The sequence below is a fragment of the Grampus griseus genome (assembly GCF_964374135.1).
Source record: "Grampus griseus genome assembly, chromosome: 1".
In the NCBI taxonomy this organism is placed as follows: Eukaryota; Metazoa; Chordata; class Mammalia; order Artiodactyla; family Delphinidae; genus Grampus; species Grampus griseus.
The window spans coordinates 59,199,245-59,226,069 of record NC_139017.1 but is presented as its reverse complement, the minus strand read 5'-3'; positions in this window follow the sequence as shown (position 1 = coordinate 59,226,069).

The window sequence follows — 26,825 nt, the reverse complement described above, 5'->3', positions numbered from 1 at the left end:
ACTTCTATTGCAGGGAATGAAACATGGATGGAACAGAGGATGCCGAGGGGCACGCAGGGTAACAGTTATGTTGCGAGTTACTTTGTGCAGTACTCATTCTAGCACCCAGAGATGATGGATACAGCCAACGTTTACCTAACACTTATTTTGTATCAGGCAGTGTTTTAAATATTATACATTACTATGTTTCATTTAACCCTTGTAGCCATGCTACAGTGAAATACCAGTATTATCTCATTTACAGAAATGAAGTCCTTTATCTAAAATGACACAGCTAGTGAGTGTTAAACCAAACTCTGAACCCAGACAGTCTGATTTCAGACATTCACTTTTAACCTATGCTAATTCCATTTAATGACAATACTGCTTTCTCTGTGCCTTTCATAGTACTAGCATATCAGTATGCTCAATGCATATTTACTGAAAGGAAATACTTGCTCAAGGGAAAAAAAATAAAAATTAGATCTCATCAGAGGGAGTGACGAACACAGGATGCTGTCAGCACTGACTTCACCTCCTTAGGACTAGAGTCTCACCGGGGTGAGGTGCTGGGGGTGGGGATGTTACACAGCACTGTGTAAAGGGTCAAGATGCCCGTCCCTGTCCCAAAGGCCAAAATCTCAGATTTAGGACACAGCTTCTCCACTCTGGCCACGCCAAAAACTCTTGACTGTTATTCCTTAGCCATGCCTCCACACATTGGCTCTTGTCTGCATTGCTTAAAATGCACCCTCCTTTTTGTCCACAGGACAACTCAGTCATTGTTCAAAGATCACCACTTTTCAATCGTTTTCCCTGACCCTCACGTTGCCCTCCTGATTCAGAAATAGCTATCCTTTCACATTTCAGTTTCTGTAGTTGTTTATATCCAATGTTACCATTTTGCAACATAACTGTTTGTTTCCCATCTGTTTTCCCCACTTACCAACAAGCTCTTTGCAGGAAGAGTCATGTTTCATTTACCTATGTATCCACAATACCAAGCATAGAGCCAGATGCATACTGGGTGCTCATTAATACACGTGGGCTACAGTACAAATTGGGTGTCCAGCTTGTTGTACTTTTCTCTAGTGTTCCAAAAACTTAGTAGTCCTGCAGAGGTGCTGAGGGCCAAAACCACTGCAGGGAATGGGTTACCTGCACCTCTCATCTTAACTGGCCTTAGCTACCTCATCCAAGGGAGGTCAACTTGATTTAAAGGTGCAGGACTGAGGAAGAATATGTCATGAACTTGAATAAATGATTCTCTAACTGTATAAGCACACTGAATTATCCTTTAAATTTTTTTTACATCTAAAACTCCTATGGATTTTATTTATTTTTAACATTTTTATTGGAGTATAATTGCTTTACAATGGTCTGATAGTTTCTCCTGTATAACAAAGTAAATCAGCTAAATGTATACATATATCCCCATATACCATCCCTCTTGCATCTCCCTCCCATCCTCCCTATCCCACCCCTGTAGGTGGTCACAAAGCACCGAGCTAAACGCCCTGTGCTATGCAGCTGCTTCTTACTAGCTAGCTATTTTACATTTCGTAGTGTACATATGTCCATGCCACTCTCTCATTTCATCCCAGCTTACCCATCCCCCTCCACATGTCCTCAAGTCCATTCTCTACGTCTGCGTCTTTATTCCTGTCCTGCCCCTAGGTTCTTCAGAACCATTTATTGTTGTTGTTTTTAGATTCAATATATAAGTGTTAGCATACGGTATTTGTTTTTCTCTTTCTGACGTACTTCACTCTGTATAACAGACTCTAGGCCCATCCACCTCACTACAAATAACTCAATTTTGTTTCCTTTCATGGCTGAGTAATATTCCATTGTATATATGTGCCACATCTTCTTTATCCATTCATCTGTCGATGGACACTTAGATTGCTTCCATGTCCTGGCTATTGTAAATAGTGCTACAATGAACATTGTGGTACATGACTCTTTTTGAATTATGGATTTCTCAGGGTATATGCCCAGTAGTGGGATTGCTGGGTCACATGGTACTTCTATTTTTAGATTTTTAAGGAACCTCAGTACTGTTCTGCATAGCGGCTGTATCAATTTACATTCCCACCAACAGTGTAAGACGGTTCCCTTTTCTCCACAACCTCTCCGGAATTTATTCTTTGTAGATTTTTTGATGATGACCATTCTGATGGGTGTGAGGCGATACCTAATTATAGTTTTGATTTGCATTTTTCTAATGATTAGTGATGTTGAGCATCCTTTCATCTGTTTGTTGGCAACCTGTATATCTTCTTTGGAGAACTGTCTATTTAGATCTTCTGCCCATTTTTGGATTGGGTTGGTTGTTTTTCTTTTCATATTGAGCTGCATGGGCTACTTGTAAATTTTGGAGATTAATCCTTTGTCATTTGATTCTTTGTCTTGCTTATGGTTTCCTTTGCTATGCAAAAGCTTTTAAGTTTCATTTGGTCCCATATGTTTATTTTTGTTTTTATTTCCATTTCTCTAGGAGGTGGGTCAAAAGGATCTTGCTGTGATTTATGTCAGAGAGTGTTCTGCCTATGTATTCCTCTAAGACTTTTATAGTGTCTGGCCTCACATTTAGGTCTTTAATCCATTTTGAGTATATTTCTGTGCATGGTGTTAGGGAGTGTTCTAACTTCATTCTTTTATATGTAGCTGCCCAGGTTTCCCAGCACCACTTATTAAAGAGGCTGTCTTTTCTCCGTTGTATATTCTTGCCTCCTTTATCAAAAATAAGGTGACCATATGTGCGTGCGCTTCTCTCTGGGTTTTCTCTCCTGTTCCGTTGATCAATATTTCTGTTTTTGTGCCAGTACCATACTGTCTTGATTACTGTAGCTTTGTAGTATAGTCTGAAGTGCAGGAGCCTGATTCCTCCACCTCCGTTTTTCTTTCTCAAGATTCTTTGGCAATTCGGGGTCTTTGTATTTCCATACAAATTGTGAAAATTTTTATTCTAGTTCTGTGAAAAATATGATAGGTAGTTTGACAGGGATTGCATTAAATCTGTAGATTGCTTTGTATAGTATAGTCATTTTCACAATGTTGATTCTTCCAATCCAAGAACATGGTATATCTCTCCATCTCTATCATCTTTAATTTCTTTCAGCAGTGTCTTATAGTTTTCTGCATACAGGTCTTTTGTCTCCTTAGGTAGGTTTATTCCTAGGTATTTTATTTTTTGTGGCAATGGGAAATGGGGGTGCTTCCTTAATTTCTCTTTCAGATTTTTCATCATTAGTGTATAGGAATGCAAGAGATTTCTGTGCTTTAATTTTGTATCCTACTACTTCACCAACTTCATTGATTAGCTCTAGTAGTTTTCTGGTAGCCTCTTTAGGATTCTTTATGTATAGTATCATGTCATCTGCAAACAGTGACAGCTTTACTTCTCCTCTTCCAATTTGGATTCCTTTTTTCTTCTCTGATTGCTGTGGCTAAAACTTCCAAAACTTTGTTGAATAATAGTGGTAGGAGTGGACAACCTTGTCTTGTTCCTGATCTTAGAGGGAATGGTTTCATTCTTTCACCATTGAGAATGATATTGGCTGTGGGTTTGTCACATATGCCCTTTATTATGTAGAGGTAAGTTCCCTCTATGCTTACTTTCTGGAGGGTTTTTGTCATTTTAATCAAAATGTTCAATTTTGTCGAAAGCTTTTTCTGCATATACTGAGATGATCATATGGTTTTTATCCTTCAATTTGTTAATATGGTTTATCACGTTGATTGATTTGCATACAATGAAGAATCCTTGCATTCCTCGGATAAACCCCCCTTGATCATGGTGTATGATCCTTCTAATATGCTGTTGGATTCTGTTTGCTGCAGTTTACTTGAGGATTTTTGCATCTATGTTCATCAGTGATACTGGCCTGTTGTTTTCTTTCTTTGTGACATCTTTGTCTGGTTTTGGTATCAGGGTGATGCTAGCATTGTAGAATGACTTTGGGACCGTTCCTCCCTCTGCTATATTTTGGGAGAGTTTGAGAAGGATTGACGTTAGCTCTTCTCTATGTTTGAAAGAATTCACCTGTGAAGCCATCTGGTCCTGGGCTTTTGTTTGTTGGAAGCTTTTAATCACAGTCTCAATTTCAGTGCTTGTGATGGGTCTGTTCATATTTTCTGTTTCTTCCTGGTTCTTTCTCAGAAGGTTGTGCTTTTCTAAGAATTGGTCCATTTCTTCCAGGTTGTCCATTTTATTGGCATAGAGTTGCTTGTAGTAATCTCTCATGATCCTTTGTATTTCTGCAGTGTCAGTTGCTACTTCTCCTTTTTCATTTCTAATTCTACTGATTTGAGTCTTTTCCCTTTTTTTCTTGAGGAGTCTGGCTAATGGTTTATCAATTTTGTTTATCTTCTCAAAGAACCAGCTTTTAGTTTTACTGATCTTTGCTATCGTTTCCTTCATTTCTTTTTCATTTATTTCTGATCTGATTTTTATGATTTCTTTCCTTCTGCTAACTTTGGGGTTTTTTTGTTCTTCTTTCTCTAACTGATTTAGGTGTAAGGTTAGGTTGTTTGGATTTTTCTTGTTTCTTGAGGTAGGATTGTATAGCTATAAACTGCCCTCTTAGAACTGCTTTTGCTGCATCCCATAGGTTTTGAGACATCGTGTTTTCATTGTCATTTGTTTCTAGGTATTTTTTTGATTTCCTCTTTGATTTCTTCAGTGATCTCTTGGGTATTAAGTAATGTATTGTTTAGCTTCCATGTGTTTGTATTTTTTACAGATATTTTCCTGTAATGGATATCGTGTCTCATAGCGTTGTGATCAGAAAAGATGCTTGATACAATTTTAATTTTCTTAAATTTACCATGGCTTGATTTGTGACCCAAGATATGATTTATCCTGGAGAATGTTCATGAGCACTTGAAAAAAGTGTATATTATGTTGTTTTTGGATGGAATGTCCTATAAATATTAAGTCCATCTTGTTTAATGTAACCTTTAAAGTTTTTGTTTCCTTATTTATTTTCATTTTGGATGATCTGTCCATTGGTGAAAGCTGATGTTAAAGTCCCCTACTATGATTGTATTATTGTCGATTACCCCTTTTATGGCTGTTAGCCTTTGCCTTATGTATTGAGGTGCTCCTGTGTTGGGTGCATACATATTTACAATTGTTATATCTTCTTCTTGGATTGATCCCTTGATCAATATGTAGCATCCTTGTTTCTTGTAATAGTCTTTATTTTAAAGTCTACTTTGTCTGATATAAGAATTGCTACTCCAGCTTTCTTTTGATTTCCATTTGCATGGAATATCTTTTTCCAACCCCTCACTTTGTCTTGTATGTGTCCCTAGGTCTGAAGTGGGTCTCTTGTAGACAGCATATATATGGGTCTTATTTTTGTATCCATTCAGCCAGTCTGTGTCTTTTGGTTGTTGCATTTAATCCATTTACATTTAAGGTTATTATCGATATGTATGTTCCTATTCCCATTTTCTTAATTGTTTTGGGTTTGTTTTGTAGGTCTTTTCCTTCTTCTGTGTTTCCTACCTAGAGAAGTTCCTTTAGCATTTGTTATAAAGCTGGTTTGGTGGTGCTGAATTCTCTTAGCTTTTGCTTGTCTGTAAAGGTTTTAATTTCTCCATAGAATCTGAATGATACCCTTGCTGGGTAGAATAATCTTGGTTGTAGGATTTTCCCTTTCATCACTTTAAATATGTCCTGCCATTACCTTCTGGCTTGCAGAGTTTCTGCTGAATGATCAGCTGTTAACCTTATGAGGATTCCCTTGTATGTTATGTACTGTTTTTCCCTTGGTGCTTTTAATATTTTTTCCTTGTATTTAATTTTTGATAGTTTGATTAATATGTTTCTTGGTGTGGTTCTCCTTGGATTTATCCTGTATGGGACTTTGTGCTTCCTGGACTTTTATTTCCTTTCCCATATTAGGGAAGTTTCCAACTATAATCTCTTCAAATATTTTCTCATTCCCTTTCTCTTCCTCTTCTTCTTTTGGGATCCCTATAATTTGAATGTTGGTGCGTGTAATGTTGTACCAGAGGTCTGTGAGACTGTCCTCAATTCTTTTCATTCTTTTTACTTTATTCTGCTCTGCAGTAGTTATTTGCACCATTTTATCTTTCAAGTCACTTATCCGTTCTTCTGCTTCAGTTATTCTGCTATTGATTCCTTCTAGAGAATTCTTAATTTCATTTATTGTGTTGTTCAGCATTGTTTGCTCTTTAGTTCTTCTAGGTCCTTGTTAAACGTTTCTTGTATTTTCTCCATTCTATTTCCAAGGTTTTGGATCATCTTTCTCTCCTTACTCTGAATTCTTTTTCAGGAAGACTGCTTATTTCATTTGTTTGTTCTGGTAGGTTTTTATCTTGCTCCTTCATCTGCTGTGTGTTTCTCTGTCTTCTCATTTTGCTTAACTTACTGTGTTTGGGGTCTCATTTTCGCAGGCTGCACGTTCGCAGTTCCCGTAGTTTTTGGTGTTTGCCCCCAGTGGCTAATGTCGCTTCAGTGGGTTGTGTAGGCTTCCTGGTGGAGGGGACTGGTTTCTGTGTTGTGGTGGATGAGGCTGGATCTTTTCTTTCTGTTGGGCAGGACCGCATCCAGTGGTGTGTTTTGTGGTGTCTGTGACCTTGTTAATGATTTTAGGCAGTCTTTCTGCTAATGGGTGGGGTTGTGTTCCTGTCTTGCTAGCTGTTGGGCAAAGGGGGTCCAGGACTGTAGCTTGTTGGTCATTGAGTGGAGCTGGGTCTTAGCATTGAGATGGAGCTCTCTGGGAGAGCTTTCGCCATTTGATATTATGTGGAGCTGGGAGGTCTCTGGTAGACCAATGTCCTGAACTCGGCTCTCCCACCTCACAGGCACAGGCCTGACACCTGGCTGGAGCACCCAAGACCCTGTCAGCCACACAGCTCTGAAGAAAAGGGAGAAAAAAATAAAATAAAGTTATTAAAAATAAAAAAATTATAAAGCATTGTAAAAAAAGAGAGCAACTGAAGCAAAAACAAATCGACCAATGATAACTAGCGCTAAAAACGAAATAAAGAAACAAAAAAAACCCAAACAAAATGGACAGACAGAGCCCTAGGATAAATGGTAAAAGCAAAGTTATACAGACAAAATCACACACTCTACCACCTCAATTTTGGGATGATTCGTTGTCTATTCAGGTATTCCAGAGATGCAGGGTACATCACGTTGATTTTGGAGATTTAATCCACTGCTCCTGAGGCTGCTGGGAGAAATTTCCTTTTCTCTTCTTTGTTTGCACAGCTCCTGGGGTTCTGCTTTGGATTTGGCCCCACCTCTGCATTTAGATCACCTGAGGGTGTCTGTTCTTTGCTCATACAGGACGGGGTTAAATTAGAAGCTGATTAGGGGGCTCTGGGTCACTCAGGCCAGGGAGAGGGAAAGGTATGGAATGTGGGGTGAGCCTGCAGTGGCAGAGGCTGGTGTAACAGTGCCAACAGCGTGAGGCACGCCATGTGATCTCCCGAGGATGTTGTCCCTGGATCACGGCACCTTGGGAGTGGCGGGCTGCACAGACTCCCAGGAGGGGAGATGTGGATAGTGACCTCTGCTTGTATACAGGCTCTTGGTGGTACAGCAGCAGGCTTAGCGTCTCATGCCCGTCTCTGGTGTCTGCGTTAACAGCCACAGCTCGCGCCGGTCTCTGGAGCTCGTTTAGGCAGCGCTCTGAATCTCCTTTCCTCGCACACCCCAAAACAATGGTCTCTTGCCTCTTACACAGTTCCAGACTTTTTCCCGGACTCCCTCGCAGCTAGCTGTGGCAGACTAGTCCTCTTTAGGCTGTGTTCATGCAGCCAACCCAAGTCCTCTCCCTGGGAGCCGACCTCCAAAGACAAAGCCTCAGCTCCCAACCCCCACCCTCCCCGGCAGGTGAGCAGACAAGCCTCTCAGTCTGGTGAGTTCTTGTAGGCTCTGATCCTCTGTGTGGGAATCTCTCTGCTTTGCCCTCTGCACCCCTATTGCTGCGTTCTCCTCCGTGGCTCTGAAGCTTCACCCCCGCCACCCCGTCTCCACCAATGAAGGGGCTTCCTAGTGTGTGGAAACTTTTCCTCCTTCACCGCTCCCTCCCAAGGTGCAGGTCCCATCCCTGTTCTTTTGTCTTTGTTTTTTCTATTTTCTTTTGCCCTAACCAGGTACATGGGGAGTTTCTTGCCTTTTGGGAAGTCTGAGGTCTTCTGCCAGCGTTCAGTAGGTGTCCTGTAGGAGTTGTTCCACATGTACGGGAAGGTGATCTCCACATCTTACTCCTCTGCCATCCTGAAGGTCCTCCTATCCTTTCATTTTTTTACTGTTCCATCAGCCAAACAGCTTACTCAGCTTTTCAGAGGTGTATTACTTGACCTAAAAACGTTGACAACATTTTGGCTTCCAATCTGACTTTAAGCCTGTTATAGATAATGTGTTGTCTCTGGATTAGATGAAGCATCTTGGTTGTACTGGAGAAACATCAGTTATGTCTATGTCTGGGTTAGTATCAGCCAGAATTGGGAACGTGCCAGCTTTTACTTCACTGCTAACAGACTCCTTAATTAACCTGATAAATCTAGCACACAATTCATTGTTGTTTTAGAAATGAGATGCATAATATGCACACTTTTTATTCCACTATACCTTTTTAACTTTGTTCAGGTTATTAGATAGTTAAATTCTCTTGGGCTGTGCATTAAACCGTTTCAAAGAAGCGAAGATTTGGGAAACACCCGATGGGGCTTGGTTTCTTTTGACAAGACTTACCATTGCTGCATTTACCCCTTGATAATTGTGTTCTTCTTCCCCTAATATTTAAAGAAATCAACTCAGTCTAAAGTGTCTCCCTTCTTTGTAATGTCTCCATTTTTGTAAACTATTATTTGTAATGTGAAAGGCTAGAGAAGCCCCTTAAGGGAGTTTTCCTTTTACAGACGTCTGTACAGTGAGAGTGGAAGCTATGGCTTTTCATTCTTCTTGGACTATGCATATGCATGCCTCCGTTTGGCATGCCTGAAATAAATCTGCTACCTCTGTTTTTACTTCATGCTTTGCACATAGTGCCCCAAATTGCTACTCCTTGGGAGACTAAGCCAAGGACATTGTGTTCCATTTTCATGATGAAATACAGATTTCCCATTGAACCTAATCAACCTTCATTTCAAAAGGCTGACAAGGTGGATACTTAAAGAATTCAGTTGGTTAAATTTATGGTACTGAAAAGAGTCCATTCCAAGGATATTCTCTGATTCTCAGGCTGTAGAATTTTTCTTTGATTGTGAATTAAATTACATTTTCATTCACTTCAAGTTCTTGCTTCTCGATTTTGTATCCCTCAGAGACAAACTTGTTGACAGTCACATTGGTCTCTGTAACATTTTGTCCCAGACTGAAAAGATCTACAGTCTTTTTTCAATCTTTAATTTTATTTTTTATTGAAGTATAAGTGACTTACAATATTATATTAGTTTCAGGTGTGCAACATAATGATTTGATATTTTCATACATTACAAAATGATCACCATGATAAGTCTAGTTACCATCTGTCACCATATGAAGTTATTATAATATTATTGACTATATTCCCTATGGTGTACATTACATCCCCTTGTTTATTTTATAACTGGAAATTCGTGCCTCTTAATCTCCCTCACCTATTTCACTCATCGCCACCCGCCCCAACCTCTTGCAAGCACTGTTTGTTCTCTGTGTCTGTGAGTCTGTTTCTGCTTTGTTATGTTTGTTCATTTGTTTTTTAGATTCCACATATAAGGGAAATCATGTGGCATTTGTCTTTGTCTGCCTGACTTATTTCACTTAGCACAATACCCTCTAGGTCCATCCATATTGTCACAAATGGCAATATTTCAATCTTGCTGATGGCTGAGTAATTTTCCTGTTCATATATATACACCACTTCTTCTTTATCCACTTATCTATCAACGGAGACCTCAGTTGCTTCCATTCTTGGCTCTTGTAAATAATGCTTCAGTGAACACAGAGGTGTATATATCTTGGAAAGATCTACAGTCTTGAATCAAGCCTTCCATCAGATGATTTTGATACCAGTTGATAAATCTGAGATTTCTGGATGAGAGAGCATGGTATCTTTGTAGTCAGGAAGGGGGACTAGCATACTTTGAGTTACTAGCCATGTGCCAGGGTCTGTGTTAGATTTTAACATATGATAAATCACTTTTAGCAACTCTACGGGTGGGTGCTATTGTCCCCGTTTCACAAATAAAGGTGTATGAACTCAGAGAGGCTTTTAAGCTCTTTGCCTGAAACACAGATACTAAGTGGAAGAGTCAGCGTTCAAACCGAGGCTTGTCTTTCTCCAAAGCAGTCACTTTTTCTTTAGTCTATCAAACTCTTCCTTGAAAATCCTTGAGAGTGTGGGCAGGCCAGCAGCACTTTAGAACATCAAAGGGGAAAAACCTTTTGCCTGTTTACCCTTGATGTGACTTCAGAATCCCTCTCAACACAGCATTTACATAGCCACTACTAACCAATCCGTGTTATTATGCAAGTTGAGTTATTTGCCATCCCTTTCTCTAAAGTTATCTCCAAATCCTCCAAGTACAGACTTTATTCCTTGACCATAAAGGTCAAAACCCTAACCCACTCTACCAGAGAAGCAGCTCTAACGAAGGGGGTGATGTTAACACAGAGACCGAAAGTATGAAGTCCCATTGACCTGGAGAAGTTAGGCAGGTGTCAAGAGGAGGCACTGAAGTCACAAACAAGTGACACAGAACAAAATAATCTTGTTTTCAATTCAGCCAATTTTCTTCTGATAAGAGATTCATTAACTTTGGAACTATCCCAGAAGGGTATAACAATTAGATTTCTCTCCAGTCTAAATCTTTCAGGTTAATTTAAACATGGTGTATAATCACGCACCTGAATCATTGGTACCTGATTACATGCTTCTTCTCACATAGTTTGCCCATGCTCCTTCACACCATTGTATGTTTAGTTACTCACCCAGGATTCATTTTCTCGTTTCTAGATCACACCAGAATCTCCTGCTCACCTCTCCCTCTAGCAACCTCAGCATCCTAGTCATACATCTTGTGCATCAGGCCTTCACCAGCCTGGAAGATCTGTCCAGGAGTCAGGACAAACTACACTATGAGTGGTGTATACAGCTGGAGTCCCAAGGTCAAACAGCATGGCCTGTAGATAACATGAGTAGTAAAAATATACCTGCTTTTTTCCTTCACACACACACACACACAATTTTAGAATGCTTGACAAACTGTATCTGTATAAGGAGAAGGTTTATTTTCCATCTTTAACTTAGCCTGCCTCAAAGCAGGGTTAATAGTATCAACAGCAAGGCCTTGGTTTTTCTGAAGTCTAGGATAGACTTGGTTATGCGAAGTTGAAGGTACAGTCTTGGAGCCAAGCAGAATCGCTTTGCATAATAAAGGAGAAAGAAAGTTGAAGTTCGGGGGTCTGGGAAAGATTAAGTAACAGGCAAAAGGGCAGTTGTGTAATTACATGCAGCAAAACCCCCAGGATTGACATGGCTGAGAAGGGAATTTGAGGTATAGATATATTCTAATGGGAACATTTAAGAAGTCTGTGGTGAGATATCACATGTAAAACTCCTACTGCATCACTTGTTGATGCCCGCCCCTATTTTGGGGTGACTGAATTCCTCTGGTGGAATTTGAAGAGGTGCCAAGATCTACATCCAGGGTAAGGCAAAAATAGAGGGAGCTGTAGGAATGGCAGGTGGGGGGGGGGTGCAGCTCAAATGTTTTGAGAGACATTTTAGAGTTTGTGTGGGATTATTTGAATTAAGGTATCTACACTATCACGTATAGCCTTTCCCACCCTTGTCTGAAGCATAGAGCACTGAAAATAATTTGAGGAATTATTTTCTCAGTTTCCTCCAGGTTGGTATAACTAGTATTCTAAATGCACTGAAGAGCAGCTAAATTCTTATATACATTGGATGCTTCAGTGCAAGAGTTGACAAACTATTACTAGAGGCAGGCCACTGCCTGTTTTTGTAAATAAAGTTTTATTGCAACATGGCTACTCCCATTTGTTTGTATATTACACATGGCGACATTCATGCTGCAATGGTAGAGTTGAGTAGCTGCAACAGAGAATGTTTTGTATTCTTTTATGAGATGGTCAGTCAGGTGCTGCCACAAGAGACACAGGAGAGGTTCGGGGAAACAAATTTTAGAATACTTACAAGTCCTAAAAATAAGAGGCACAACACGCCACAGGGCCACATGGGAAAGACACCAGGGTATTCAGGAAGCAGAAGACAGGAGTGGGGGCAGGGGTGGGGGGTTGGAATTGCTTAGGTCACTTGCCACCTTTATTAAGATTTCTGCTAGAAAGGCAAAGCAGGGCAGAATGAACAGTTTAGCATTGATGAGTCTGCATAGCTTCAGCAGACTTTGGGCTACTGAGGTAGTCTCTAATTGTCTGATACCTGGCTCTGGTTAGGGCAGAAGAGTATTGCCTCCTGGGGTGCACGGAGGCCAGGTTCTGGAGTGCTTAGTCTACATATGGAAGGCCTGCTCCTGGCTGGGCCCTTTACTTTCTCTAAGAACTGGCTAGTCCTGGGAGAGGCAGTCTCTCCCCAGCCAGAAAGATTTTTCTGAGATGTCAAAACATTATAATATGCAGAAAATTAAAAATGCATACAATGCACCCACAAAGCCTAAAATATGTTCTTTCTGAGCCTTTAATAAAGTTTGCCTGCCTTAGGGCAGTAGGTCTTCATTAGGTCTTAATATCTTTAAGGAATCCCGGTTGTGAAAGTCTGACCTAGTACATCTAGTAGCACCTTAGATTAAATAACCAGCTTAGAATTGAGCCAGGAATGTGTCCTTACCAAGAGTGCCAAACTTTCAGATACACACTACCAAGGAGTATGGATTAACTGTACAGATGATGCTGGCTTCTGCTAACGATTATAGTTGAGACTTAGTCATATCTGAAAGAATCTAGACTAAAAAGGGAAATATCACGGTTGCAACTCTGCCAGGATGCCAGTCAGTTTATGCCATGGCCTATGAATTTAAACCCAGCAGGGAAAAAAAATTCCCTTGAAGGAGTCTATCATGGCCATGGATTCATCAGAGCTGAGAGAAACCTCAAATATACATGCAGTCCCCTTACTCAGAAAAGACAGGTTTCTTCTTATAAATTCAGACACGCAATGGTGGCAGTCACAAGCATGTCTTGCTTGAGACCTCCTTTTTCACCCATCCTGCATATATAAAATCTCTTACTTTGCTCTTTTCCATTGGAGTCCTTACACCTGCCACCTGAGAGCCACATAGGGTGTGGGCTCTTTTTAAAGCGATTACCTTCTTGGAGCTTCAGGTGCAGATATTTGTCAGTCCTGTGCCTCCATGGCCCCACCATTGCTTTTTCCTTTGGCATTGTTTATTCTAAATCCGTCTTTTAAGAAGGCTTTGACCCTTGCCCTGACATCCCTTTTAGCCAGAGCATTATCCTGGGAAAACGCCTAAAGAGAAGTTGCAGTTGACATTTCTGAAGTCTGTGCCCCTGAGCACATCTGCCATGTGATTCTTATTTTTCCTCTGCATTTGCGTGTTACAAGGGCTTAAGTAACATTTCTTTTTCCCATAATTTTTTCCTGCAATAATGGGATAGGCCTCTAGTGCGTTTTCTTGCTAGTTTCCCTGTGCCTTTTAGAAAGGCTCAGCTGAGGTTCTGACAGTTTAACCTCCTTCTGTAATTAGTTCCTTTCCTTCTCTACCACGTAGACTAAGTGCTCTCTTTCCTCTCTCCTTTGACTTCTGGCCTAGACAGGAATGATACTCGAATATTTAACCTTCAGTGTAGTGCAGGCAGCAACCAATCAAAAGAGGTGCTGGCTGTAAATAAGGCATGTGGGCGTGTTGTTACATACCAGTGCATTCTAGCTGAATATCAGTCCAGCCCCAGACATTGGCTTTTAAAAAATTTATGCTTGTATATTTTTTTCTTATGGTAACCCTTACAGTGAGACATGCAAAGTCAGTGCAATCTTATCAATAACATCATCTATCGTTCAAGCAAATCCTCTTTGACGTCCTAACCCCGAGTTGGTTAACCTCACCCAGGAAGTATTGTTGCAGAAGGTCAGCATCTAAAGCAGTCGAGGACTCACTTTTTGTTGTCTTTCTCAGGTCCCTGTTAGTATGTTTTATTTGTTCCTCACATTCCCTTTGAGGCCAAATTTCACACAATTTTGAGCATACTCCAATAACCTCATGCCCCCAGTGGGGTGCCAGAGTGGGCTCACACAGACTCACAAAAGCTGATTGTGTACATCTATTTCCATATCCATGTGCAGTGATACTGTACTGCAAGCTTGAAATCAGCTATGGAGGCGGTATTCATAGCACAGAAATTGGCAAACACTACAAATAAGTTTATTATTTTTTCCAGAGAGTGGGTTGTTAAATATTAACCATCACAATACTGCATCCCCACCTACAGTAAATGTGTTGCCTTGAAACTCACCCCAGTAATGCTATGAGTATTTATGTTGGTCTTTTTTAAGTTATCTATTTTTTTTCTTCTGAAATCCTTTTTATAACTACCCCAACTTTCAAGAGTATTTCCCCAATCCCCTTTACAAGTAAAGACTATCTTTGGCTTTAAAATGAGCAGTTCCTGGATCCAAGCTCCTTTTGGAGAAAAATGACAGGTAAGGCTGGGCTTTGTTCTGTGGGATTTCTTTGGACTGTAGCAACTGTTTTGCATCCAGAACACGTAAAACTTCTCCTCTCCTTTTCTAATCCAGGAACATCTCTTTTCCCCCGTCATATCTGTCTGTTGGCCCCCAAGATTGTATTTTCACATTCACATGGGTCGAGGCAGTCCTCTAAGATCTCCTAAGGAAAGCTTTCCTTATTTCTCCCAGAGCTCCAGATATGATAATAAGGTGATGCATATTTTTAAAGCAAATTCAGTTTGTTTCCTGAGCAAACTTGATTCCTTGAAACTCTTCCAGACACAGGTCTTTTTAGCCTTTGAAACTCAAAAATCACTGATATTTTTTTTCAATTCCTTAATCCAAAAAGATACTGTACCTTTTATAAAATAAGGGCTCCCATGCTTAAAAAATGTCCATTAATAAAATCTACCCTCTGAGGATCTAATGTACAGCATGATAACTATAGTTAATAATACTGTGTCATTTTCTTGCAAATTGGTAAGAGAGTATTAGATCTTAAATGTTCTCACCACAAAAATGATAATTATGTGACTGAGGAAGGTGTTAGCTAGTGCTTCGGTGGTAATCATTTTGTAGTATGTAAGTATACCAAATCAAAACATTTTATACCTTAAACTTACAAAATGTTATGTCAGTTATGTATCAGTAAAGCTGGAAAATAAAATAAAATTCACTGTGGGTCTTTAAAACCTGAAGCCATGGTCAAAACTTACAATAATTAATAAATCTGAAGCCAACCTGACATCATGACACAGGGGATAGCCATTGGAAACTTATGAACATGCTATGTAACCCAGGAAATTAACCCCTCCCCACTTCTCATACTTGGCCCTGAATATAATTCAAAATAACATAAAAGAGCTAGTTTCTATAATGTACCTTTACCTCTTTTTCCTAGTCATCTTTCAAGTTTCAGGTCAAATATCACCTCTGCAAAGACTTCTCTGACTCCCCTGGAAGAGTCTTTCCTCTGTACTTTATTCATTCTGTTTAATTACACTTGTATTGTGTAATACGAGTTTCAGTGGTTTCATTCTTCTACAACACTAGGAAGTATTCTTAGACCAGGATACCTTTTATTCTTCTTTATATTCCTAGGACTTATGACAATGCCTGTTGCATAGCTGGAACTTCCTAACATTTGATTAATGATGGAATGCAAAATGTTTTTCTAGGATTTATAAAGTTTACATAAAAAATTAAGAAGTGTCATGGAAATCTAAAGTCATTGGCTGCAGTATTCCATTTGAAAACTATTGCTCCCTTTGTCTGATCTGGAGCAGAGCAAACTAAAGGTAGTTATGCTACCATTGAGATGAATCGTTTAGTTTTCTTGTCCTTCTCTAATGGGCCAAAAATCTACTTTGAGTTTTACAGCCTAAGTTATGATGCTAGATAGACGCAGAGTAGCATCTTACTTTGGTGATCCAATGACTTGGCTTAGTTGGTTAGTATACTCATTCTTTTATGCCCTAATGAGATGAGCCCAGAATTTGAAGTCAGAAGTTTGGATTTCCACTCTTAGCTGTGCCAATTAACACCTCTGTGTCCTGAGGCAAGTCATTTAATCTTGGTGAGCTTCTGCTTCCTTATTCATAAAATGGCTTTAATAATACCCACATCCAAGTGTTGATTTGAGGATCATACTGGAGACCTTGTAGACAATGATTCCCTAGAAATCAGTGTTTTTTATGTGAGTGATTTCAGCTAGAGTCAGCTAGAGTTAACTGTGGACTTGGATCTTGAACAATAGAGAAACTCTGTATAATTATGAACCATGTGCCATTTCTCTTCTCACATTTCAGGATATTCATCCTCCTCATCACAAAAAGACTTGGTCTGGAAATGGCCATACTTCATGGCTTATCCTGAAGTGAGTTTCTTTTCTCTTTTGAAAGTTTGAACTGATACAATTCCACCAATTTCTCTGTCTCTAAGTCAAACCACACAGGCTTTTTTCCCCCTTCAAGTCCCCCTCTCACAGAAAATACTTCAATCTCCTCCTTGTGATTGTGTAACTCAGAAAGGTCTAAAGCTGTAAGCTTCAAACTTGGCAGTGTTGTCGTCTTCCGTAAGAAAGAAAAATCATGGAAAATTTGAAGGATAAACCTTTCACTGTAGTTTTTAAGTTAGTTAATTTTGAAAAATAACGTGGAGTTGTTATTTACATGTTTTCATTCTCCTTGCTAATAACATCAAGTATTGCCTAAGGAGATTTCAATATCACCATTCCTGCTGATAAAGAAATATTCCTATTGTAATCAGGGGTCATGTATAAAGCTTGTTCTCATCCTGCAAACAATAAATGCTTCTATTAGAGTAATTTGTACCCAGGTCTAATATTGAAGTCAATTATGATAAGTAAAAGGAGTGATTGTTTTCAAGCTACCTCTCCACCCTAAAATCCTCCCCTACTTTTAAGAACAAATGAAATTCTAACTTCAGATCTTCCTTTATCTATATAGCTATACCTTTGTGAAAAGGCAAATGGTAGTTATTACCTATGGACTTCTCAGAATGAATAAAGAATCTGAAAAGAGTTTTTGAAGAAAGTTGGAGGAGGTGGTATGTATAGACTGTGTATGCAAGGTTAACAAAAAAAATAGACTCAGAAGATAGAACAAGTAAGATGAAGCAACTGCCATTTAATTGATCTATTTTATACATGAAGAAAGGGATATACTTAACTGCAATTCACTTATAAGGAATGAACTTCAGAGCGCACTCTCAAAAATATAGGAAAATAAAGTGTAGTAAGAGTCTGGGTCAAGAGTATGGGATAGCAAAGCAAAGTGACATGGGAATGTGAAATGAAGAGCAGAAAGATGCCCAGAGGATTTACATCTTAGTCTGTGTCCAAGAGTAACAAACGTGTGAGCCCGCGTGGCTGGTTTGGCTGGCTGAGGTTTCCTGCAGAATGATGCCCAGTATCCTTAGGCAGATTTGTAGTCAGCAGCCAGGTCTCTATGTGCTGAATACATAAAAGCTAGAACCCCAGGCAGTCAGCTACCCTCCAGTTTACTCTTTTCCTAGATCTCCTCATCAGAAATGATTCACAATTTGTAGTTGCTACAAAGAAAAAAATACGAGAAAGTCTAAAAAAAAAACCCAAAAACATATTGTTGCAAAGATATGACTTACAAATTCTGGAATTCTAGAATTTTATGCATGGGGAACTCATGGTTGAAAAGAGTGTTAGGCACTTGGGCTGCAGGAAACTTGCTTAAGTTATCTTAGTAGTAGTGGAAGTTTCTGGAAAGGGCACACGAGGCAATAGAGAAGACAGGATTCTCACAGGAATCAAGGAACATCCACCACCCATTTTCCCAGATAGTCCTGAGCACTAGTGTCATCTCTGTTGTCCCCTTAGGAGCAAGAATTTTTAGATCTACACTCTGACACCATTAACAAGGCTCTGTTATTCTCTGTTTCTTCTTCTTTTTGTGTCTTTTATCATTCCTCTTCCCACTCTTTGGAGATTCAAAGTGACTAACAGCATAGATGCTGGAGTTAAAATACCTGATTTCAAACACCATCTCTATTTCTTACTAACTGTGCATGTTACTTTACCTCAATCTTCTCATCTGTAAAATGGGAATAATAATAGTGCTTTCCTCATTGGTTGTTTTGATTAGTAATGAGTTCATATATTTAAAGCCCTTATTACTAATATATTTTATCAGTTTCCCCCATTCGAAATCTGGAGAAAGATATTGAATGTTTTGGAAAATTACATTAACCTCTATTGTGTAGAGCTTTTCTTTTTGTTTTCTTTTTTTCTTCATTAAAAAAAAAATCTATCGGAACATAGCTGATTAACAACGTTGTATTGGTTTCAGGTGTACAGCAAAGTGAATCAGTTATACATATACATATATCCATTCTTTTTCAGATTCTTTTCCCATTTAGGTTATTATAGAATATTGAGCAGCGTTCCCTGTGCTATATAGTAGGTCCTTGTTGGTTATCTATTTTAAATATAGCAGTGTGTACATGTCAATCCCAAACTCCAATCTACCCCTCCCCTCCACCCTTCCCCCCCGGTTACCATATCATAGACCTTTTCTTACAAGAGTATCGGATGATTGGTGACCGGTGTATATAGACTGACCACACTTGGGTCAGATTTCTATGTTGTTCAATCAGTGGCCAATCTTTGTTTATAAAACACCCCAGGACAATTTCCCTCAGGAGAAGGCTGTGGGTAGACAATTTTCCTTAGAAGGGATGGTGAATGTAGCAAGCTACATGACTGACAAGCCCATTTTAGGAAGGATTATTGTAAAGGGAATGCCTTATCTAATTAACTGAATCCATCCATCATGCTGCTATTAAAATCTCTGACCCTTCTTTCTTTCTCATTTAACTCCTGTAATTACTTCAATTTTGCATTTCTTCAATTATTATAATTACATATTTTTTATTGAAGACTGTCAGATGCTATGATGTTGCTGAGAATTCCAGAATTTGTAAGTCACATCTTTTGCAACAATATGTTTTTTGGTATTTTTTTTGGTCTTTCTCTGATTTTTTTCTTTTTCAACATCTCAAAGGTTCCCTCCTGTCTTGATATTCAATTAGTATGTCTTTACCATGATGCCTGTTAGTTTTGAGGGCAAGCACCCTGTCTTCTTGTTTACTGCCATATTCCCAGCATTAGAATAGTGACTGACGTGTGGTAAGTGATCAGTGAATATTAGTCGAATAAATGAATAGAAAGGAGACTTGGTAGAGGAAAATGGTCAAGCACAGTGACTGGGCATATATTTCATCCATCTTCCTTCCATGTTTAAGGAAGAAAATTAGATAGAAAATTATCCATCACTCATTTTTCACTGGTGTATTTTTCTCACTAGACCAAAAGAAACCTCTGGAAGTCAGTGAAATGAACTAAGTCAAGCTCTAAACAGGAATAGGGGATAGAGATGTTTACACCTAGAAGTTGAACTGGTATGATGCTGATAACTAGAAAAACCTCCACCGAAGTCGCTCTGCAGTTGCCATGGATACTATCTTGGGTGCTCTGAGGTGTTATTACAGAGTGGAAAGAGTCATGTAGAGTTGGGCTCAAATCCCAGGTCTGCTCTTCACTGGCTCTACATCCTTGAACAAGTTACTTAAACTCTCTTGAGCCTCAGGTTTCTCATTTTTAAAGTGCATAGATAGAAGAGCTGGATTGAAGATGATAATAATGATAGTTACCATCATTTTCCATGAAGCGGCACTAATCCTCCTCAATTATTTTGTGAAGTAGGCGTTATTATCCCTTTAAACAGATGAGATAACCAAGGTGCAGAGAGCCAAACTAATTTGTCAAGATCATACAGCTAATAACATTTGGAGCTAAAATTAAGACCCAGGTTTGGCTTGAATCTTCTACCTTGAGTAGAGATCATTTATATAAAGTGCCTGGCACATAACAGGCATTTAATAAGTGGAAATGTTAAAGATTACTTTCCAATACATACTGCCCTCAGGACTTTCTCATCCTATTTCTCTCCTTTTAAGAGAGCTTTTAAAACACCCCCTCCCCCTTTCCACCCCATCCCATTTCCTTACACAAACTTATGAACTTCAAAGACCTTGTAAATGAAGTGAGAAAACAGTCAATACAACTGGCTCCCTTCTAGTCAATGCCAGGGAAGGAGAGTCCATTTCCTTGGTGTAGGATCATCCAGGGGTTAATCTGTATCTTACAGTGCTGTGCTCAGCCCCCAGCATCTGGGTAAAAATGGGTCAGGTAATCTTTTCTACCCAAGTAAACACAGAGAAGTGAGTGTTAGAAGCCTTCTCCCACTCACCATTGTGCATCAGCATTGCCTTTTCAAGTGTTCTGAGCTCCAGCCATGAGAGATTCTTTATAAAACCAAATTTGATTCTGTCCTCTGGATCAAAGAAATGATTGCACCCTGGAGGGCTAAAAGTATTATACAAGAAGAAAGGGAAGAAGAGGGTAAACGCTGAGATGGGGAATAATTACTGCCAAAGGTGAAGGAGATTGACTGGGACTGTGATACCTGCATAATGGAGGCAAGGTGAATATAAAAACCTGTGCTTGCTCTTAAGGTGCACATTCAGAGGTCCTTGGCGGCCCTGGGTACAGCAAGTGGGGTGCTTAAGTGTCTGTTTCTCTTGGATCTTTGATTTTATAGTCTGCGTTTACAAGGCCTATTTAAGGAGTCCACTTCACTGCTGGCAGGGAAGTGGAGCACAATAAAGCTATATTTAAAAAATAATTCCAGTTATCTTAAATTTCTTATGGCATTCGTTGAGTATTAAATCTTCAGATGAAGGTAATGTGCAACTCTCTCCTCACCTTAAAAATAATTTCTGATAATGGTTGAGTTTTCCAGTGTAAGCTCAGATGATGGGGTGAGTGGGATGGGAAACCAGAGAACCATGTAGATCTGAATCTACATGCGTAATTTCCTGCCTCTGTGAGTTCTATTCTTTGTTCAAAGCTGGAGTCCTGTTTTTAGTTTTGGGTGTTTTGTTTTTTCTCTCATTTTTCTAGGAACCTATTTCAAGTTATCCTTCTGAATGCTGGGGAGACTTGCATCCCCACCAACAAGCTGTATTAGACAAATAAACAAGGAGCAAGACAGAGTTGTAGCTGAGGAAATTCTAAGATCTTGGCTTCCTCATCTACCTTCATTTTCTAGATTGCCAATTTCATTTCCGTGATGAGATTCGGGCTCAATTTGCATGTGCTATGGTTAGAGGAAGTGTGTTGCTCTGCTTGAAGTTTACAGCTCATGCTGGTCTTCCCTGACCTCCCTTTTCTCCTTCTCCTCTTCTCTCTCCTCTTCGTAGTTGTGCTTCTCCTTCTTCTCTTTCTCCTTCTCTTTCTTCAGTGTCCTTGTCCATACTTTATTTTTTGTCCATTCTGTTTCCTCCAGCTTCATCTTTCATTTACTTTTTCCTTCCTCCATATTTCAAACCTAACTCATCTTCTGTAGTTTTGTCCTGAATATCCTTCCTTCCCCTTCTACAATATTTTCTATTTCTTCAAAATAATATTACTTGTGTATCACCTTTTCAAAGGAACATGCATCTTTGATGGTCATGAAACCCCCAAAGGACAGAAGTGGAGGTGATAAGCTCTGTTCCTCAATATTCAGATGGGCTGATGGGGGGTTGGGAGGTGGGGTTAGAGCATGAAGACTTACCCAGGGCACCAGACAAATTAGCTTGGGTTGTGCGCTACCTACTTATCTCTGGATGGCTCTCTTGGTCCCACTAAAGAGAAGACCATTTTGTCAACCTCCTGACCATTTATACCAAAGCTTTAAATTTATTTATCTGTTGGTTTTTGTTCCCAACCCCAAGTCTGTAATTATTTGCTTTTGAAGACAAATATAATGTTAAAAGCCTCCCATAGGTGCTTACCCACTCATCATGCTCAGAAACATAATGGGAGTACAGCAGAGATAACACTGCAAATCATTACTAATGAGGGATTTGACTCTGAGAAAAGCAGAAAATCAGTGTGAGAGCCAGATGCAATATCTGTGTATCAGTCAGCAGAAGGAGAAAGGAACATAGGGTGCCGCACCCCTGTGGCTGCACTCTCCTCTCTGGCTTCAAAGCTTCCCCACTCCGCCACCTGCAGTCTCTGCCCGCGAAGGGGCTTCCTAGTGTGTGGAAACCTTTCCTCCTTCACAGCTCCCTCCCACTGGTGAACGTCCCATCCATATTCTTTTGTCTCTGTTTTTTCTTTCTTCTTTGCCCTACCCAGGTTCGTGGGTAGTTTCTTGCCTTTTGGGAGGTCTGAGGTCTTCTGCCAGCACTCTGTAGGTGTTCTGTAGGAGTTGTTCCACATGTACATGTATTTCTGATGTATCTGTGGGGAGGAAGGTGATCTCTGCGTCTTACTCTTCCGCCATCGTGACTGATAATTTCTACATTACTTTTACAATAATAAAAATAGTTAACATTAGTATAATGCTCACTATGTGCATGTACCATTCTATTTTTTTTTTAAAAATTATTGATAATTGAAGTATAGTTGATTTACAATGTAGTGTTAGTTTCTGGTGTAGAGCAAAGTGATTCAGTTATATATACATGTATTCTTTTTCATATTCTTTTCCAGTATGGTTTATTACAGGATATTGAACATAGTTCTCTGTGTTATACAGTAGGATCCTGTTGTTTATTTTATATACAGTAGTCTGTATCTGCTAATTCCAAACTCCTAATTTTTCCCTCCCCACCACTTCCCCGTAAGTTTGTTTTCTATTTCTTTGTCTGTTTCTGTTTTATAAATAAGTTCGTTTGTATATTTTAGATTCCACATATAAGCGATATCATATAACATTTGTCTTTCTCTGCCTGACTTGCTTCACTCAGTATGATAGTCTCTGGGTTCATCCATGTTGCTGCAAATGGCATTATTTCATTCTTTTTTATGGCTGGGTAATCTTCCATTGTGTTTATATACCACTTCTTCTTTATCCATTCATTTGGTGATGGGCACTTAGGGTGCTTCCATGTCTTGGCTATTGTAAATAGTGCTGCTATGAACACTGGGGTTCATGTATATTTTCAAATTAGAGTTTTCTCCGGATATATGCCCAGAAGTAGGATTCCTGGATCATATGGCAACCTATTTTTAGTTTTTCCTATTTTTTAAAATTTTTATTGAACTATATAGTTGATTTACAATGTTGTATTAGTTTCAGGTGTACAGCAAAGTGACTCAGTTGTACATATATATTCTTTTTTAGATTCAGTTATACGTTACTACAAGACATTGAGTATAGTTCCCTGTGCTATACAGTAGGTTCTTGTTGGTTATCTGTTTGTTTTATATGTAGCAGTGTGTATATTCTAATTCCAAACTCCTAATTTATCCCTCCTCTTCCTTTCCCCTTTGGTAACCATTAGTTTGTTTTCTATGTCTGTGAGTCTCTTTCTGTTTTTTAAATAAGTTCATTTGTATCATTTTTTGAGATTCTACATATAAGTGATATCATATGATATTTCTCTTTTTCTGTCTCATGTACTTCACTTAGTGTGATAAATCCATGTTGCTGCAAATGGCATTATTTCATTCTGTGTCATGGCTGAGTAGTATTCCACTGTATATATATAGTACATCTTCTTTATCCATCCATCTGTTGATGGATACTTAGGTTGCTTCTGTATCTTGGCTATTGTAAATAGTGCTGCTACGAACACCGGGGTGCATGTATCTTTTCAAATTCTGGTTTTGTCTGGATATATGCCCAGGAGTGGCACTGCTGGATCATATGGTAGCTCTATTTTTATTTTTTAAGAAATCTCCATACTGGGACTTCCCTAGTGATCCAGTGGTTAAGACTCTATGCTTCTTCATCCACCAGAAGACAGGCACTAGTCCCCTCCACCAGGAAGCCTACAGAACCCACTAAACCAACCTTAGCCACAGGGGGCAGAACCCAAAAACAACGGGAACTACGAACCTGCAGCCTTCAAAAAGGAGACCCCAAGCACAGTAAGATAAACAAAATGAGAAGACAGAAAAACACACAGCACACGAAGGAGCAAGATAAAAACCCACCAGACCTAACAAATGAAGAGGAAATAGGCAGTCTACCTGAATAAGAATTCAGAATAATGATAGTAAAGATGATCCAAAATCTTGGAAATAGAATAGACAAAATGCAAGAAACATTTAACAAGGACCTAGAGAACTAAAGATGAAACAAACAATGATGAACAACACAATAAATGAAATGAAAAATACTCTAGATGGAGGGGGGGACCTTGAAGATGGCGGAAGAGTAAGACGCGGAGATCACCTTCCTCCCCACGGATACACCAGAAATACATCTGCACGTGGAACAACTCCTACAGAACACCTACTGTAGGCTGGCAGAAGACCTCAGACCTCCCAAAAGGCAAGAAACTCCCCACGTACCTGGGTAGGGCAAAAGAAAAAAAAAGAAAACAGAGACAAAAGAATAGGGACGGCACCTGCACCAGTGGGAGGGAGCTGTGAAGGAGGAAAAGTTTCCACACACTAGGAAGCCCCTTCGCGGGCGGAGACTGCGGGTGGCGGAGGGGGGAGCTTCGAAGCCGCGGAGGAGTGCACAGCAACGGGTGCGGAGGGCAAAGCGGGGAGACTCCCGCACAGAGGATCAGTGCCGACCAGCACTCAACAGCTCGAGAGGCTTGTCTGCTCACCCGCCGGGGCGGGCGGGGCTGCGAGCTGAGGCTCTGAGGCTCGGGTTTCAGTTTCGGACGGAGCGCAGGGAGAGGACTGGGGTTGGCGGCTTGAACATAGCCTGAAGGGGTTAGTGCACCACGGCTAACCTGGAGGGAGTCCGGGTAAAAGTCTGCACCTGCCGAAGAGGCAAGAGACTTTTTCTTCCCTCTTTGTTTCCTGGTGCGTGAGGAGAGGGGTTTAAGAACACTGTTTAAAGGAACCCCAGGGACGGGCGCGAGCCGCGGCTAAAAGCGTGGACCCCAGAGACAGGCGCAAGCCGCGGCTAAAAGCACGGACCCAGAGACGGGCGGGAGGCGCTAAGGCTGCTGCTGCCGTCAACAAGCGGCCTGTGTGCGAGCACAGGTCACTCTCCACACCCCTCTTCCGCGGAGCCTGTGCAGCCCGCCACTGCCAGGTTCCCAGAATCCAGGGACAACCTCCCCGGGAGAACGCACGGCGGGCCTCAGGCTGGTGCAAAGTCACGCCGGACTTTGCCACCGCAGGCCCGCCCCGCACTCCGTGCCCCTCCCTCCCCGCCGGCCTGAATGCGCCAGAGCCCCCGAATCAGCGGCTCCTTTAACCCCGTCCTGTCTGAGCAAAAAACAGACGCCCTCCAGCGACCTACACGCAGAGGCAGGGCCAAATCCAAAGCTGAGCCCCTGGGAGCTGTGAGAACAAAGAAGAGAAAGGGAAATCTCTCCCAGCAGCCTCAGAAGCAGCGGATTAAAGCTCCACAATCAACTTGATATACCCTGCATCTGTGGAATACCTGAATAGACAACCAATCATCCCAAATTAAGGAAGTGGACTTCTTTAGGAGCAATATCTATGATTTTTTTCCCTATTCCTCTTTTTGTGAATGTGTATGCGTCTGTGTGACATCTTCTCTGTATAGTCTTGCTTCCACCATTTGTCCTAGGGTTCTATCCGGCAATGGTTTTTTAAAAAAATTTTTTTCTTAATAATCAATTTTAATTTTAATAATGTTATTATACTTTACCTTCGTTCTTTCTTTCTTTCTTTCCTTCCTTCCTTCCCTCCTTTACACAACAGATCATCCCAAATTGAGGAGGTGGTCTCTGACAGCAAGATTTATGATTTTTCCCCTTTTACCTCTTTTAGTGAGGGTGTATGTGTATGCTTCTGTGTAAGATTTTGTCTGTATAGCTTTGCTTCCAACATTTGTCCTAAGGTTCTGTCCGTCCCTTTTTTTTTTCTAAATAAGAATTTTTTAATTCAATAACTTTATTATACTTTATTTTATTTTTACTGTATCTTCTTTCTTTGTCCTTTTTCCGTCTTTCCCTCCTTCCTCCCTCCCTTTCTTTCCTTCTTGCCTTCTTCCCTCCTTTCCTTCTTTCTTTCCTCATACTTCTACTAATTCCCTCTACTTTTTCTCCCTTTTATTCTGAGCCGAGTGGATGAAAGGCTCTTGGTGCTCCAGCCAGGAGTCAGGGCTCTGCCTCTGAGGTAGGAGAGCCAACTTCAGGACACTGGTCCACAAGAGACCTCCCAGCTCCACATAATATCAAATGGCGAAAATCTCCCAGAGACCTCCATCTTAACACCAGCACCCAGCTTCACTCAACGACCAGCAAGCCACAGTGCTGGACAACCTATGCCAAACAACTAGCAAAACAGGAACACAACCCCACCCATTAGCAGAGAGGCTGCCTAAAATCATAATAAGGCCACAGACACCCCGAAACACACCACCAGACGTGAACATGCCCACTAGAGAGACAAGAAAGATCCAGCCTCATCCACCACAACACAGGCACTAGTCCCCTCCACCAGGAAGCCTACACAACCCACTGAACCAACCTTAGCCACTGGAGACAGACATCAAAAACAGCGGGAACTACAAACCTGCAGTCTGCAAAAAGGAGACCCCAAACACAGTAAGATAAGCAAAATGAGAAGACAGAAAAACACACAGCAGATAAAGG